The sequence below is a fragment of the Leiobunum rupestre genome, chromosome 9 (genome assembly GCF_980474605.1).
Source record: "Leiobunum rupestre chromosome 9, qqLeiRupe1.1.hap1, whole genome shotgun sequence".
NCBI classification, from domain to species: Eukaryota; Metazoa; Arthropoda; class Arachnida; order Opiliones; family Sclerosomatidae; genus Leiobunum; species Leiobunum rupestre.
Genome location: NC_143392.1, coordinates 21,193,498 through 21,211,473, shown reverse-complemented (window position 1 = coordinate 21,211,473; position 17,976 = coordinate 21,193,498).

Below are 17,976 nucleotides of genomic sequence, written 5' to 3'. Positions count from 1 at the left end.
CGCTCTGGACAATATTTCCGGTCTCAACCTCCAGCTGCTTAAATTCCAGTTCGTGGTCTTCTCCAAAGTGAAAACGATCCCGGTAGGTCTCAATCGCAAACTTGTCTCAAACTCTCCTGACTAGAGTACCTTCTGATACCTCGGAGGATTAATAGACGATAGTCTTTCCTGGAAATCTCATATCGACAAGCTCACTTCCTTCTTTATTAAGCGCTAAAGCTTTTTGCGGGTCGTCTCGGCAACCTTTTGGGGTGCTGGTCGACGGTCGTAGTGTTCTTCGGCTCTTGTACACCCATCTTATCCGCTCCAGACTAGACTAATCCAGTCCGCTCTATGCGTCAGCGACGGCAACCCTGCTCACTAAGCTGGATGGGTGGATAAAGTAAAAATAAAAGGCGGTTTTACGTGTTATTTTGTGGTTCCACCGTCTAAAAGGCTGATGGAAGTGGAGGCGGCCATTCCCCCGCTAAGTTCTAGGCGAGCCCTACTGGTCCTACTCAAATTAGCTCCGTGCCGCGCGGCCGATACTTCGGACTTCTACAAAGCACTCCTGAAGGACGCGTAAAAACTTGTGGAGGTTAACGGTAATAGTTAGTGTAGGGAACTGCTGGCTCGCGTGGCATGAAGGGCTTGCCACCACCCTCCTACGCTAGATGACTTAGCCCTGTGGTGGTGCCTTGGGTATTAGCTTAACTGATTCTTATTATCTTAGGTGGTTTCTTTACGCCTGTTCTCGGACTAAACGTGTCTATTTTTAACCTAAAACGAACTATTCACCTGTTCCGGGGATGAGAAATACTCCGGCCCATAAAACTATTCGCTCTTTCCGGAGCATTAGGGCTACTCTTTTTACTCCTTCTGGAAAGGAGGTGTAAAGAGACTAAATCGGATTTGGAAAAACGTTTTACACAGACTCGAACTATTCGCCACCACAGAATGGGAGTAAAATGACGTCATAGCGTTACTCTTCTTACCCTACTCCGAAATTCCAGAACAAACGAAAAGAAACCACCTCTGGTTGAACGCTTTTTACAGACCTCTAACACCCAGTTTAGTATCTTAAGTAAATGAGATACGTAACTTACGCCTTATTTATCGCACTCAAACAGCTCCCGCTAAAATCTTTTCGGAACGCGATGGCTAATAAGTCGACGAAAAAGTTTTCTTTGGGAAAATGCACCTCTTCGGAAACCTTCATTTCCTCAATCAATATTTCTAGAGATCGTTTCTGTTCGAAATACGCAAAGCTATCCCCATAAGCGACCTTGTTCAGCGCAAAATACGCGTCTTTTGGATAGTTAAAGTCACTCTTGGATATTGAGTTTTTGAATACAAGCATCGGCTCTTTCGTAGCTTCCTGTAATTAAAAAAGCGTGTTACAACGCGGAGGGGGAGGCGAAATATTCAATGCCTCACCAGTATCATGTCCTCAAACGCATTCCCTTTGAGCATTCCTATCTGAAAAAGACCCATTTTGACGGCTTCGGCCAAGTCGTTAACGGTGTCAATAGATGGCATGATTTGGGCCACGCTGACAGTTGAGGTCAGCATTCCGCAGTAGTACTGAGCCAGGAATGCTCCAGAAATTAACCACCCACCCAAAAGGAATCTACTTGATATGGCTTTTGACGAAGGAATGTATTTCAGATCCAAGTCTGCAAGACGTTGAAGATTTTAAACATGCCGCGAAGGTTTTTGAAACCTCAAATTATTACCTTGTCTACTTAGCACTTGAAAGATAATCCATGGTCTTATACATTTCCATTTGGAGGGAAATATTGATGTGGTATAGACTTTTTGGAACAATAGGAGAGAAGTGATGCATAGTAAGAAAGCCGACGCTACCAGAAGCCAAACCTTGATGGAAAGAAAATACCGTATTGCAATTTACCCATAGCAAGAATGAATGGACGTTATTTCTATTTCCCCCAAGTGGCGGATTTTGGAAGCTCATGAATAGCATTGATAATGCAGACGATGTTTTAACAGGGTTTCCAGGCACTTATTACCTCTCCGAGTGAGCTTATTACAATCACCGTGTCTCTGTGTGTGTCTGTCTGCCTGGGCTACAATTTCGGGGCAAAGTGTAATCACTGCGTTCGCAGTTTCTTGAAATTAGGGAAACAGTTTTTCCCAAAAGCGTTCTTTTTGTCATTGGGTGAAGTATGTATTTGTGTATTGTGCTTGACGTAAAGTGACTTACGTTGGAGTGTATGTTGTGTGGTGATGTTGATTAGAAGGATTGTGCGTGTTTAGGCGTGCGTTATTGTGTTTCGAATGTGCTCTTTGCCTTCTACTAATCATTGACATTTGGGACGGACCGAGCGCTATGGGTTAGGTTAATCGTCTTAGCATCAAAATGGCAGGGTTGCCACCAAATATTCAAGGTTTTACTTTCAATTTGCTATAGCTTAGGGCGAGATTTGAATCCGGGCCCTCTTACGTCGCAGGTGAGTGTTCTACCATTGAAACACCGACACTTATTGCGCTTCACTGAAAATTCAGTTAAAGCATTAGTATTTAGTGTTTTATTTATTTATAACGAGATTTCATGTTCGATTTAAATTATTGCGTAGAAGAAATCCAAATGTTGCGGCTTGTCTATTGAATAAAAACAAAAGCGGCGATCGGGATTTGAATCTGGGCTTTAGATTCATCCCTAAGAACTCTATGTCTTCTTAAATCTCGTCTATTATACCTTTCATTAATCTCTCTAGTTAGTAGTTACTCTTAAAAGCTCAAGGCGAGCAAACAACAACGCCATTTTATCAGCAGAGTGGCAGGGAGAGAGATAATTTTGAGATAGGCGGCTATGAATGGAGGATAGCCTATTTGATAAAGTTCTGTACAGCCAAAAACCTGTCGAAATCTCCTTCGAGAAGTCAATCGATTATCGAGAAGATAACTCATTTTAGAAGAGCGTTTATCGAGAAGCGATCGAGATCGAAAGACAACTACAGATTTCGATCGACATATTTTTACAGTAAAGCCTCCCTGCTTGGAATACGAGTATTCTACCATAGAACCACGGACTGTAAATTTTAGAGGACCGGTATTCCCGAGGTATTTTACGCCCCGTTCACCGATCAGGCTGACGGGAGTCGCTCAAGGTCATAAAAAAAATAAAGCGCGTGTCTTTCGGTCGGCCAGATTTACAGATAACATGCGGGGGGGGGGGGTCTATCTCTATGCGTGGTACAAATGACCTTGACGGACTCTCTCTCTCTAGTTCGAAGTGATTGATGCTCGGGGAAACCAAAATTCTACAGGAGAAGGCTACGCTTTACTCGTCCTCTAAAATTTACAGTCCATGATAGAACCACCGACACATATTACGATAAAACGACATTTAGAAAAAACAGCTTTGGCGAAAGTCCGTTTTCCTTTACGCTTTTATAAACGTATTAACGTCAATTTATTCTGTAAATTTTTAAAAATTTATAAATTAAATTAAAATTAATTAAATATTATAATATAAAATTGGACTGTAGCTAGGATTAGAACCTAGGTGATATTTTTTCGAAGCGGATTGTTTACCGCTTGGCCATTGACTTTCATAGCTATCGTCAATTGAAAACGTTACTTGTCGTTGTTTATATCAAAAGATGTTTGGCAAAACAGTAACTGTTCTTCAATAACTGGCCGTTAAAATATCGTATCCTTCTCATCAGCTTCCAAATTCCGCCATTTGGAGGAAATCGGAATAACATCTATTTAGGTTATTACTTATTAGGTACCTAAGAATATGGAACTGTTGAGATCCTTAACCCCATCCTCGCATAATTTGTAGCGATAGTTCCTTTGCTTTCGCACAGATGATCGCCATCTATGTTTACGTATTATGATCAAATAGCAGACGAATTAATGCTACTAAGTATGCAAGGATAGTAGTACCAGCGGCTAATGCTATACCCCTATATTCTTAAGTACCTAGTTAAATGCAGAAGTTTATTCACGACCGAAAACTATCGCAAGTTCGCAACGCCCCCTTTGGTTCGCCAATGAAACTTAGAAAAGTAGCGGCTAAATCAGACGCTATTAGTTTTTCCTCATCGTTATTCGTAAATTTGACTTTATAAATAATGATACTTGCATTTTAATATAATTTTTATAAGTTTATAAAACGTTCTTAAGACTTTTTAGTTTGTCTGTAGCAGACGCTAGATGATAGGCGCTATCTCGGAGAAGCTAACACCGTTACGCCACCTATACTCGTTTCGATAAAAGGCCCGCGCATGCGTCCTGACCATGAGGTCAATTTTAACGGTGCCACGACTTGTTTGTTGCTTCTAACTAGTCTAGATTATCTTTGTTCTAATTCACGAGAGATGGCTTTCTGATCTTGACCTAATTAGTACGGATGAATTCAATGGCTCTTTGGTGGTAAAACAAGAAGGCCTAATGACCTTAATATTATCGAATATTTATTATGTTTATAATTTTGTCTAATGACGTAAATTGTGCCAATTGCATAGTCTACGATTATTTATTTGTATAAGAACTATGTTTTGGTGATTTAATAGTTTTAGAACACTTTTTTTTTCTTCCAAAAATAATTTCGAAAATCAACCGGAATCCAGCGTTCGTAAACGTTTCTGCCAACTAAAGAAGTGAAGTAATACCAGAAGTCTATAATATTATTTCATAAGTTTGCCACTTGGGGGAAAATGTTACTGAGAGCTAGGAGCAACAAACACAAGGAGAACGCAGCTAGCCTTTAAACACGCTAACGAAGGGTTGTGTACGAATTTCATACGCTGAACGTTTTAAGAGCGGGGGGGAGACAATTTCCGTATTTTCCCCTTCCGACGGCAGCAGGCGCTAAAGTGTCTAGCCAATGAAAAACGTACACAAGAAAATCCCCGACTTTTGACGGGTTGCGTTCTCCTTGTGTGGAGTGCTGTGTTTGTTGCTCCTAGCTGAGAGCTTGTAACGGAGCGACGTCATCACAAGAAGAAAATCTCCCCCTAGCGAGGTGTTGTCAAAGGCTACGTGTCGGACGCAAAACGGCGACGAAGCCCGTAATGCAGTCCGTCTTGTTAATAGTTCTCAGTAAAACGTTTGCAAGTGAAGAATTGGAAGTGTCACACTTATGTAAAATATTATACACTTATGATAATAGGCACCCCGTATGAAAATGGTAATACGAAGAAGACTTTTCTAGCGACGGCTGCCTTGCGGGATTTGGTGACGAAAGTCACAGCGTCGTAGGAGTAGGGTTGAGAGAACTCGACGACCGTCTGACGAGAAGTGGTCATTGACATGCTCGAAATGGCGAAATCCGCTTCCTACACATTCAAAATAATTCAATGACATACCCTCGTCGGGCCCTTAAGCGTATTTGTCAAATTTTACTTTTTTCTGCAACAGGCCTATCATCCCAGACCAAAGACTTAGCCCCATTTTCGCACCCCATTGTCCGTCGGCGGGTGTTACCAGCTCGTACCTGGAAATAAGCAACCCACTAAGATCTATTTCTAAGTACAATATTGTCAAGAATGAGTTAAAGTACGTAAGAATGTAAGCAGTGTGATTCAACATTTACGAGGTTGGATTACGACACTATACTAGTAATAGAAACAGGGGAGGTGGAATAGGGGGTACAGGGGTACCCTCCTGAATTTCAAGGCGGGGATTCGAGATTTATCGACGGATTTTGCGATTTATCGTCGGATTTTGGGACTTCTTGCCAGATTTCGAGATAGATTATGAAAATAATTTAATAAAATTATGTACAATTGAAATTAAAATGCAATTTACTTTTAGAACTTTCAGGTAAGTATTTATTTAAAATTATGAATATGTTTACCAAATATAATTAACAAAATTAATAAATAGGTTACCTAGATGGCGCTACCGCTCAGTAACGATAAAAGAGGGGGAATTTGGGGAAATAAAGTCTGACTAACGGTCGTTATTCGAAAACTACCGTAATCAACCTCCTAAAGTGGAATAACCCTGATATGAGACTGCAGAGATTCTAAAATTCGTCTGCTTTCAATTTTTAGTCACACTCTTTCGCACAGATTAAAACGCGGACAACGCCACGCTACGAATTATGCTAGGGTGTGACTAGATCTTGTGCCTCATATTCGTAGTACCATAAAAGCATTCTTGGTATGGAAAAGTACCATATTTACTTGAAATTTAAATAGTGGGAAAGAATTTCCAACAACCAGTAGTCAAATCCGCTGGGATTATAGCCAGAATCGTTGGGAATTGCAAAAAATGGGTGCTAAATATAAAGGTTTTTGCATGATATTATCTGAAACTAAATTGTCACAGGCAGATCTTTTATTTATAGAGCTCCGGAAATTCATTTGTGGAGACTTTCCAAAAACCGAGTTTTGCGTGGGGAAATCGTTAATTTTGGGGTCATGATGCTAGCTTCAAGTTTCTGGTATGAAAAAGGGGCACCCACATTTTTGAATCGCTACCCTGACCCCAATAACGTTTGCCGCACGAACACTTTGACTCACAATTAAATAAAATTAAATAACGTGACTAAACGTTGAAAACAAAACCAAAGAAGGCAATTGCAGTAACAAAATAAGTGACATAATCGTAAAATCTATTGAAAAGTGTTTATTCCCTTAAAGCTACTCGCAAGTTCGCAACGTTAGCAATGATCTTGAACCATAAATTCCATACTTACATTAATATAGGCCACTTTTAATGTTAGTTCGGTACAATTACTCATTCTCCTTAAATGACGAGAGCCACCGCTTGACTCAAAGAGAAAATTATGAAGTGAAATCTTGGATTATAAATGAAATAGTCTAACGTTTGTGGGGGGGGAACTTTCCCTCCAAACCGTTGGTCTTTTTTATTTCACGGTTTAAAAACGTTCTTTCTGTGGTTTGCAATACCTGGAATTAGTTTTCCGCCAAAACACTTATCTCCACCTATAGCAATTTCATTAATGTATTGACCACATGTAAGTTCCACCTCCTACATAAAACAATTAATCCTAGTTAAGTGTTGACTTTGGATTCGTTGTTTGGCTGTCGCTGTGTGCTGTTGCTGGCGTGTTCCACTTTTCCCTTATATAGGACTATGTTTTTGCAGCGAGGGGTTGGACATTGGCAAATATGAATAAATCTCAATGTGATTTCAGAAATTCTAAAATGTTCTTGAGATTTTTAAGCGCGATTTTCGTGCTTATTTTGTGTGCTGACTTTCACTCATACCTAAGGATTTTCAAATCAATTTCACGATATCTAAAATCTTGTTTTTCTGTAGAGTGTAGGGGATTTTGACAAATGAACAGACCTTAGTGTGACTGTAGGCTTAGACCGCTCCATTTTCGTTATTGACGACATTTTGTATGTAATAGGCCCTTCAATAAAACATCTTCAAAGAAATTTTCAAGAAGTAATATTTGTGAAAGACAGGACCGGCAAGTTACTGTTTATTTGGTGCTTGTTTAAATAATGGATACTTTTCACCTGTAAACAGAGCATCCTATTTTTGCTAAGGTTTAACATGTCAACAAAAGCTACCTGGTTATTATTATTATTATTATTATTTATCTAATTCAATCATTGTATATGCAACTGAAAATGCTTAATAATCAACGCTAATTTTTGTGGCCTACTAGACGTTAGCACCATTTGATGTATTATTTAAATGCCTACTTTTAATATACCCATAAGTAACATAATATACATAAGTATGACCATGAATATTCAATTAGCCATGGTATACTCCGAGAGAGCGGGGGCCGTATAATATTTTCGCACGACACGAGTTATTTACTTTTTAAGTCAATGAAATTGAACTTGGAAATGTAATTTTAGGGAAAGATAGTTCACAAGAGCAGAATGACCGCGAAATGACGACTCACGGACGTTCACGTTATTTGGTTAAGGGGGAAGAGTACCTTGGTGAGTTTAGAATCTTTGACACTAGATATCACTAAGACAGACACTGTGTTCCTGCTCCCTACCAAAAAAATTGTAGCTAATTTAGGATAATTCCTCTAAAATACCTTGTTTGGTATATTCCAAGGATGGTTTAAAAAATCAGCTAGTACACTCATCAAGGGCGTATGGAAGGTAAAGTCAACTCAAACGGGTAGGCGCCATTCTTTGCCACGCCGGCGCAGCTTGTCACACGATGTCTAAACACGATGCACAAGACCCGAAGGACTCGTCCTCCTCTGCTCCTGCTACAGCAAACCCACACCTATTTACTGCAAACTTGATTGCTCCTTAATTGGTGAGGGAGGAGTAAAAACCCGGTACGACATTAATGCCTAAACCAAGCTGCATTGCGTTTGGACTTCTGACAGGTATGTCGCTAAAATTACACCTCAGAGAAGAATTGTGCTAATCTTGAAGCTCGATTAACGTCTCTCGAAGGGGTCGGGGTGGCCTCTCTTCCTGCTCCCCTTGCTGACTCTCTTTCCAAAGGCTAGCCGGCCGCTGTCCACGCGGCTATATTCCACGGGAGGGCTGCCCCAGGTGCCACTGATAGAGTTACCGCTCCTGCTGCAGCTACCAAAAATCCTGTCGTTGTTCATGAAGTTCCAACGCCTAATATAGTTCCTGGCCTTGATCCTCCTGATTGACAAAAAACCGGTTCTCAACGGCATGTGATGGCCTCTAACTCCACTAGTCAGCCTTATGCGGCGATCACAGACGTCTCTAAGCCTATCTCCCAACTCCCCCAAACAATGCTGGGGACCAAACGAAAGCGCGAAACAGCCACCGTCGCCAACCCGAGATGAGCTGGCCCTTAATGGGTCAGAGTGTGCAATAACTGGTAGCTTTACCGGGGAGTCGGGGTCCATAAGGGCGGTGGTGCACTGGGACATGTTAGATCTGATAAAATGGTCCTATGGACTTCGGTCAGGTATGGACTGGAAACTGAGTTTCAGCTCAGGCTAACGGAGAGGGTCCAGGAAAACTGGCCGCCTCGGAGGATTGGGTAGCCTGCTGTGGGGCGGCGGGTCTCCGTATGAGGTGCAGTGGTACTGTTTCCCGGCCTTTTGGGGCACACCGGGATTTTCGGTGCCAGCTATGCCGGGTTATGTGGACAGCTGTGTGCCCTTTCTGAAGCGTGTGGCTCTCTACCCACGTAGGTAGGGTGTCGGCTGGAGTTGCTATAGCATCTACTCTCTATCCCACAGCTGTGAGCGAAGGGGAAGCTGGTCGCCTAATTGCTGCACCTTTTGTCGGGATGAGTGACTTGCGCCGAGGGTGAGACCATCAGTAGTAGGGTACTACTACCCATGCTGGATTTGTCACCTGTCCGGGCTTGTGGACGCTGGCGTAGGGCATTCTGATGAGACCACTGGTGTAGTAGGCTGTTTGATCGCTTGGAGCACCGGCATATTAATTTCTGACCACAGCCCAAGAAGAGTTCTCAGCCGGGGCAATCTCAGCCAATCCCCATGCAAGCTCAGTCTAGTGCCCGGTCTCTTCCGCGACAATTCAATACCTATCTCGTCTGAAACCGGTAGTTACACCACAGGGACTGTTAGACTATTTATTCATCCATATTCTGTCACAAAAGCAGACAATACAACATATTTATTTTTTTGCCCAACTTCCAAAGTCGTATTTTAATCGCGTAAATACCTTCATTAACCCGCTCTCTAAGGGCTCTTCTGAAATCCTTGCGGTAGGAGATTTCAACAACAAAACTATTGACTGGCACTTGCCCCACACCACTAACGCGGTGGCCTCCACATTCATCCACACAATACTCTCATGCAACTTAACGCTACACGTCTTAAGTGCTACTCGTTCTACTGCTAAGTGTCAGAGTATTCTGAATTTGGTACTTTCCTCTCACGCAGAACTGATCGGTAAAGTGACGCATCGCCCAGGCCTCGGAGAGCATGACTTTACAATTATCCATTCCGCGTCTACCTTCACCTCCACGACCTCCTCCCTGAACATGTCTTGCTATAGGGAAAACAGATATTGACGCTATAGCTGGTGCCATAGGTTCACCGTCCTTATTGACCACTCCAGTATGGTCGAAACGTGGGACGTCTCTCTACACACGCCGACTCGAAACATCTCATCGCGTTTCGGCGTCCCCAGGGTCACCCCTTCGGTTAAACGCCTGATCCGGAAAACGCAGCGTCAGTATCGGTGCAATAAATTCTACCCAAATGTGGCTAGTGCCGCCGAATTCCGCCGACAATGGGCAGCTGTTAAATTGTCTCTCCGTTCAAGTCGCAACCGACACCTGGACTCCACGGCTGCCAACTTTGAGGACAATAAACGCTCCTTTTACCGCGCGATCAGCAGCAAGTCCAAACAATCTCAAGTTCTAGACAAGGCTCAACGTATACGGACCCTGTTCTGTGTAGTGTCCCTCTACTCCCATTGGTTGTCCCTCCTATGCTTAACCTTGTGGTTGACATCCAAGGCACCCATAAGACGCCTGGATCTGACAGTATTCACCTGGCCATCCTCAATTGGTGCGCTTCTGTAGTAGCGACTCCTGTCCCAGAACGTATTGAGTGGTCTCTGACCACGGTCACTCTCTCTCAGGACTGGCTGGAAGCGCGGTAATGTGACACCTGTCCCAAACGATGGACCACCTGACGACCCAGAGGAATATCGGAAAATCTCGCTTCTGGCGGAGCTGCTAAAGGTGATCGAGCACGTAGTTGCCTCCAATATCACCTCGCATCTTAATTGAGATGTACCACGTTATCACTCCCGCGCATCACGGATTCCACTGTGGCTATAACACCGAAATCAACTCTTTGCGAGTGTTGATGGCTGGTCCTCCGGCTTGAACATTGCACCCCAAGTGCATGTAATATTCCTGGATTTCCGGAAAATTTTCGACACCGTTCCTCACCAGCTCCTCTTGGCTAAACTCCGCAGCTACGGTGTTCAGGGTGCCATTTTGTCTTGGGTCGTTGCCTACTTGGAGGGCTGTACATTTTGAGTGATGGTGCCTGGCGCTGAGTCCGAATGGTATCAGTGGCGCCGATCGTTTTTTTTCCAATGGGGGCCGAAGCTCACTAATAAACTTGGAATGAGGGCTGCTGGCAACACTTTCTTCCTACGGATGGCGCTACCATATATATATTAAAGAAATAGATACCTTACGCGGAGTGTTATACTAAAATATACGGGAGCGATAACTACCAGACAACCCCGTATCAAGTTCTATAAACCTTGCCCGTATTAGTATTACTGGTGTACTACGTGTAAAGCGCCACCTAACGCTTAACAATATTTATCGAGTTTAAAATCACGCGATGATTTTTTATAATACCACCTACTCAACAGCCGTCGCTTAAACGTAGTACCCCAGGAAGAAATTGATTGTCTTCTTGGCTTTGCTTCCGTATTAACTAAACGGCTCACCTTCCTCAAAAACCTTTGATCGAAGTTTAAACGTATTGAAAACGTATGGCAGACACGTTGCTCCGAATTAATTAGAAATTCTGACTTCCTACTTGATTTATCAGGGTAGTGTTTTAAATATTAAAGGTATCGTAGGGCAACAAATGCTCATTATCACAACCATGCGTATGTTATTTCTTTAATCTCTGCTCCTTGTTCTCATTGTGACGCGAAGCGTTATAGTTTCTTAATTATCCCTCTATAGACTGGCTTAATAATATTCCGCGTGTAGGTGCCTGTGCCCAAACGAAACTCTTTCTTGATTGTATAACTGATTACTCCCTCTCCCAGTTTGTTAATTTCCCAACTAGATCTGGCGGTGCACTGTGTCGCGACCATATTCTGGATTTAATTTTTTCCTCTGACCCCGGTCTGGTTTCGAACATTTCTCTTTTTTCCTTTGGGTACTAGTGACCACGGTATTATTTTCTTCTATTTCGCTTTGCTTTGTATGGCTCCCATTTTTCGGCCTAAACCTAATTTCTACAAAGGGAACTATGACGCTTTTAATGACTTTCTTTCACGTATTGATTGGTCTCTGACGCTTTCCCGTGATTCCCTCGCTGACTCTTGGGTTGCCTTTCATACCCTCTTAACTGCCGGGATTTCGTCCTTTATCCCATTTAGTAAGCCGAAGCATCGTAATAACTAGGAGGATAAAAGTGTACTTCTGGAGTCGAAATTGCGGGGCAGCATGACTGGCAACTCAAACTTTTGGACATAGTTAAAAACTGACATCTAGCGTGGAAATTTTTCAACTTTTTCAAAGCTTCGTCTGCTAATAAGTCTGCTTTGGTTCTTTTCACCAGCTTGGAATCTTGAACACGCGGGAAAGATTATTTGTTTCTAACGAATTAATATTTATTATTTTGAACGTAGTGCTCGGTTTTATTTATGAAATATTAATGGAACAGTTATTAAAAGAGCACAACTATAGTTTTCTATCAAAGAATAGAAACGATGGTAACTATAAATGTAAAACCCAATCATTAAGATATAATTACTAATAGTTATTTGAAATTGTAGGACGAATGCCCAAACACCCCAGGTTGCGTAGTCTTCATCTTCCTAGGTAATAGTACCTCTAACCGCCACTCTGCCTTAAGCAGAAAAGCTAAATCTATAGCCTGGTGTCGCCTAAATCAATCTAATAAACGACACGCTTCCCAGTCAGTTATCTCTGGACATGTTGCCTCTTATCGTAAGGCTCGCAACGGCCACGCTAATCACTCGTGTAATTTGAGGAGAAAATCTGAGGCAGCTCTTTCCAGTCTTGTAAAGGTCAACCTTAAAGCTTTCTATTCTCACGTCAATCGATTTCGCGTTTCTCGCGATAAAATAATTGAAATTAACAAATCTGGTGGCTCCTCTACGACTTCTTTTGGAGGCCGCCAATGTTTTTAATCAGTATTTTGCCTCTGCTATTCAACCTCTGCCCTTTGTCCCGTCTCCTTCTTACGCTGCCTCTCTCTCTACTTTTGACAAATTTACCTGTACGCCAGCTGATATTAGTCGTCCACTTGGAAAACTAAAATTTGACAAGTATCCGGGCTCCGACGGTATTCATCCATCTTATTACGCAATTGGGCCCCTTCCCTTGTTTTCCCCATTTACCTTCTTATTTCGTTCTCTTTCTCGAATTGTTCGTTGCCTCTTTCTTGGAAGCTTAGAGGCAAATGTCACGCCAATTCACAAAAAGGGTCCCCGCGTTCTTCCATCTAACTTTCGCCCCATTTGCGTTTTAAACCAGGTTCCTAAATTGTCTTCCTCTCTTCCTCAATGTTTTTCAGTAATGCCCAACATGGCTATCTACCTAAACGATCCAGTCTCTCTAACCTCCTGTCTGGTTCTAACCGCTGGTCTTAATTATCTCCCTCCCTGATGCTGTTCGTTATGCGCGCATTGAGCTCTTTGTGGATTACACTAAATTATTTCATTGTATCAAATACTCTCCCGATTGTCCGTGTCTTCAATCTAACCTTAAAGGCCGACTACATAAATCTTCGGTTTACTCTGTCTTTCACTGGAAGTAGGCGTATTGCAGTAAGCCTTCTTCCAGTGAAAGACAGAGTAAACCGAAGATTTAAGTAGTCGGCCTTTAACGCTGTTGTTCTCTGGGCTGACTCGAAGGGGTTATCTTTTTTCACCGACAAATGCTCAGTCTTACACTTAGGAAGGAATAACCACAATCACACATATTTTATTAGGGATGCCCCAATTAACACCACTCTCTCTGAACGCGATTTAGGCATTATTGTGGATCTTTCTCGAGTCATGCTAACAAAATTTCTAAGAAAATTCGCTCTATTACTGGTGTTGTCCGCTCTCCTAGGATAATTCGTACCCTATATAATTCCCTTATTCTTCCCCCCTTGGATTTCTGTTCCCCAATCTGGCGCCCTCGTCTCCAATCGGATATCGTTGCTCTCCAACAAGCTCAAAATGCCTTCGCTAAGCTTCCCCACAAAATTTCGTCTATCCCTGCCCCATCTCGCTTGCAGTACCTTCACATCGATCCGGTACGTCTTCGACACCGTGTTAATGATCTCTGTTTGCTCCAAGATTTTTTTTATAATAGCTTAAATCTAAATTTTGACGATTTCTTCTCTCTTAGTTCCTCCCAAACTCGGGGTCACTCACTCAAACTCTCCAAGCCCCTAGTTCGTACCGCTCAGCGTCTAAATCATTTTTCCTGTAGTGATTAATGATTGGAATTCCCTTCCCCAAGAGATTGTTTCTATCCCCAATCGCCACACGTTTCGCCGCCACGTCTCTGCCTTTTTTCATTTTAAAGATTGCTCTCGCGTTACTTGATTCTTAACCTCCATTTCCTAATTTACTCATTTGTTTTCGTCTCTCCCTTTATTTGCTTATTTTTTTCGCATTCTCAAAATCGCAAGTCTTTTTGTCATTATTTTTATTTTATATCGGTCTGGTTTTTTTTTGCGTCTTTCTGTAACGATGCTCAAACAAAAGCCCACCTGAGGCTTATTGGGCAATTATTTTTGTCATAAATAAATAGCCATGAGCATATCGCCATCTAACTATTGGTTTCAGTTAAAGTAAATAGTAAAAGGAGTCATTATTTACTCAAAAGGTACAATCATCACGACTAATAAATGTGTATTGACCGACTGTTACCTTTTGACCAGTCCTTGCCACTAGTTTGATGGCTGTTGGACGTCAGCCTGACGTCGTCACCAATGCTTAAAAGTTAACGGCCTTTAACATCGGCGGTTTTACCAATGGGGGCGAATCAAATTGACTTAAATGCATTTAAACTTGATGAAATGTAATTTTTAAAATCAACTTTAATGATTTTTAAAGTTTTTTAAATTTTCAAAAACAAAACAATTTTACCGGTAGGTGATGGAATAATAATGTCAATGAGAAAGTTGTAGAGCATACTTGAAAAAGCTGGATTTTGGCATATAAATAGAGCTTACCGTAAAAAAAAATATACTGAAAGTCCTAATCTGAAGGACGAGATGGCGGCCATTAAAGATGGCCGACGCGCGAGTTTGAGTTTGAGTTTGAGTTTATTTTTTTACAGTATTTTGGGTACAGGTTGAAAATTAAGGGCTAAGTCATCATGCGACTTGTAAGCCCTTTGTAAGGAGAAATACATTTTTTTTAATACAAAAAGGCAAATACATAAAACTAAAAGCAGTTCAACAATACTATATTGCCTATAACTTCGGTTCTAATTGTCAGAATGATTCGTACTATACATCAATTGAAAGCTACAATCATACATTATTTCACTTGATATAATGGTATTAGCTATCTGTAGCCATTTTTGAAATTCCACGCTTTTTATATTGACCCACCCACTTTTCTTTTGAGAATTTTGAATATTATTCAAAACCCACATACTAAATTTTGTTGTTTGTAATTTAAACTTGAAATGACAACTGTATTTTTATGCAACACTTTATACCCACCCATGGGTTTTATTGTGGTGTCTTATCGGGGAACGCTTTTCCGTAAGCAGATATGAGGGACGTAAATAGAGCGCTTTTGTCCATTTTTAACAATGAAAAATCAATCTAAACTGAGGAAAATATTTAAAACTTTAAAATTCACGTGGTAGATCCAGACTAATCGTTATCGCACTTTTGTCCATCCTGAGCGGGGGAAAATAGGCGAAACTGTAGATCAAGGTCATATGAAATTCTTTTAAACGTGAGTAAACCAATGAAAATGCTTATGTTTTTAATAATTACGACTGTTTCTGAAAGTTATGAAAATTTTATTCTACGATATTAAAAATAATATGTGTTACGTAACATTTTAGTGAACCCCCCCCCCACGTAACAATTAGTAACGCTTGCACAAACCCCCTCTCCCCCCTACCGCGTTACGTAATTTGTGAACAGCCCCATATTTGTGTCCATTGACAAATATAACTAAAACTTATCTTTCATTCGAGATAACACGGAAGAAAATCCAACCAACAGGAGGAAAGATTTGAAATTTAATGTTTCGAAATTTCAAAAACAAGCTGGTCAAGACCAAAATAAATAAAGCCGGTTGATTAATTAATTAACGATTTAATCCTACTAGAGATAACAATGACGAAATAAATGCAAAAATTGATACATAACATTGCTGCGCACACAAGTCCACCTTATTTTTATATATGAATTCGTTTTGCACGATTTTTTGCAACCACAAGTAACCAGCCTCAGAAGATTGTCTGGAGTTGGTGAAAGAGTGGTTACCATTGGATGTCCATTGCCATCGCCATTCTTCAGGGTTTAAATCGATACCTTTCCATTTCAGTACTTGTAAATATACTCTGTAGGAGTGCTGTTGCGCTGCCGCACTTGTTGGGGGTAATTTCGCTAGTTCAAACTATGTTTTGACAGCTAAGCGTGCTAAAGAACGATTATAAGTGTAGTACCTGCAGTCGTTTAAGGTGTCCAATTTTTTAACACTTTAAAACGAAACTAAAAACCTTTCTCAAGCTATGGCTATATCACTGTGTCCGTAAAGTGTAAATATTGAAACTGCTTTTTGTAATTCTTTGTTAATTTCCAAAAGTTTTAGAGCGGCTTTTTTACCCTTCTCATATAGCGCTGAGGTAGTGTCACAACCAGTTACCGCGTGAACGAAAAGAAGATGCTCTTTAAGATTACCTAGTCGGTTTTGAAGATTATAAATTTTGATTAGTGTACTATAAATAGATATCCGAATCGGTAAGTGATACTAAAAGTACGAGCACATCCGTGTCAGAATTTATAGCCCGGTGTACGTAGCAACAGGGGCCGTACCACCGGAGGCCGATCATCATAGTGCCCTACGCCAGCGTCCCCAAGCCCGGACAGGTGACAAACCCAGCATGGGTAGTAGTACCCTTCTACTGATGGTCACACCTGAGACGCAAGCCACTCAACCCAGCAGAAGGTGCAGCAAAGGGGGAACAATCCCCACTTCGCACACAGCAGTGGGATTAAGAGTGGATGCTATAGCAACTCCAGCCGACACCCTACCTACGTAGGCAAAGAGTCACACTCTTTGGAGAGAGCTCCTAAAGGGGAACGACGGGCACACAGCGGTCCACATAACCCGGCACAGCTGGCACCGGAGATCCCAGTCTCATACGGAGGCCCGCCGCCCCACAGCATGCTACCCAATCCGCCGAGGCGGCCAGTTTGCCTGGGCCTTCTCCGTTAGTCTGAGCTGAAGCTCAGTTTCCAGCCCAAACCTGACCGAGGTCGGCGGTGGAGATAGGACCATTTGATCAGAGCTAACATCTCCAAGTGCGCCACCGCCCTTATGGGTTACAACCCTTCCATAAACTGCAACCTTGTACCTCTTCGTGGTGTAAGGGAGTAACAGGTGGTGGGGTAACCCTTCATGCTGGCCAACTAAGGCTCTGCTTCTTCCTTAAGCCAAGGTGTAAAGTATCGTGCTGAGGGCTGAGTGGTACCGAGGAAGCGTAAATACGGTATCACGAACGATCCCCTCGGGGAACCAGGTGAAACCCCGTTGTAATTAGCCTTCCACCCGGGAGGAGGACTACCGGGTGGTGACCTCTTACTTTCCTCCATACTCGTTTGATCCTTTATAAATTCTAAAAAACAAAAAACAAACAAAAAACAAACAAAAAAATGAGCAAGGGTCTGCTTCCAGTAGTACCCGGCTTGTTAGAAAGAATGATTAAGGGTCTGCTTCCAGCAGTACCCGGCTTGATGGAGAGTCTGGGTTATCTTCGGATGTTACCCAACCCTCAAAAACGTCGATACGAAATGCACGCCGCAAAGCTGCAAGGATCGCTAAGAAGGAGGTTCAGTCATCCTCGGGTGACAAAGAAACCCCTTCACTTAAGAGGCTCAGGTCGGAGGATTCCAATCCCTCGCCTTGGTCTTCTCAATCTGCGGCCAAAAAGGCTAATTAGCGTCGAACTCCTATGTCCTATAGTGACGCAGTAGGGTTGCTTAAGATGGCCATTGTAAAAGATGGTTTTCCGAACAACCTTATCACAGAGGAGGAGATGGGCGCCGTCCAGTGTGGGATCCTGGATAAGGGTGAGCCTCTTCCTCTCATTAGGAATTTCCAGCTGGTCGGAGGTGCCATCATATATCTCTGT